We start from the raw sequence: 732 nt of genomic DNA, 5'->3' as shown, positions 1-732 counted from the left end.
ACATCCAAGTTGTAAGATTTACTGGTATGATTTACATAGATTGCATTTGGAGAATATAAGCACTTCCTATCTCTATTTTATTTAATATTAAGAACAATATGGTTAAAAATAAATTTAATAATGTACACCCATTACATTGAAGTTAATTCTTGAGCTGGCAACATATTATACAGAGTGGGTATTTAATACATTAATTACATACAAAAAGATAATTACGAAGCTACCTTACAGAAACCTGCAGAAGCAGGTGCAAAAACTCACATTTGCTGTTCTGAAGGAAGAGAGGAAATATAAGAACTGTTGACATTTTTCGACTATCTTCAAGTAATTGTCGTAAGTTGTCCTGGATTTGCTTTTCAATAGATTCGATCTCTTCTTGCCCTGTAAAAAATACAAGAATGTCACCAGGGGCCTCCTCTAAATGAATCTAATAAAATAGAGAAAGGCACAGATCATGACCCTTATGATAATATTTAACCAAAATAGTTTAATGCTCCCAGAACGAGCATTTTTTAGGCAAAAACAAGGAGATAGAGTCCAACAAATATATAAAAAGGTATTGGAAATACTTTCAACATCTACCATACCAAAGAACAAAAGTTACAATAAACAAAATAATTTATCAATTCAAAAACGCAATACACAGACTAAGAATAAATGTGGACACATGCATGGCTGATTAAAAGTTTCTTTCTTTGATAAGCAGAAAAGAATTTGGGTAAATATAAATCA

Source organism: Theobroma umbraticum, unplaced genomic scaffold, assembly GCF_002168275.2.
Source record: "Theobroma umbraticum cultivar Fairchild unplaced genomic scaffold, ASM216827v3 scaffold_20.0, whole genome shotgun sequence".
Taxonomy (NCBI): Eukaryota; Viridiplantae; Streptophyta; class Magnoliopsida; order Malvales; family Malvaceae; genus Theobroma; species Theobroma umbraticum.
This window is presented reverse-complemented; position numbering follows the sequence as displayed.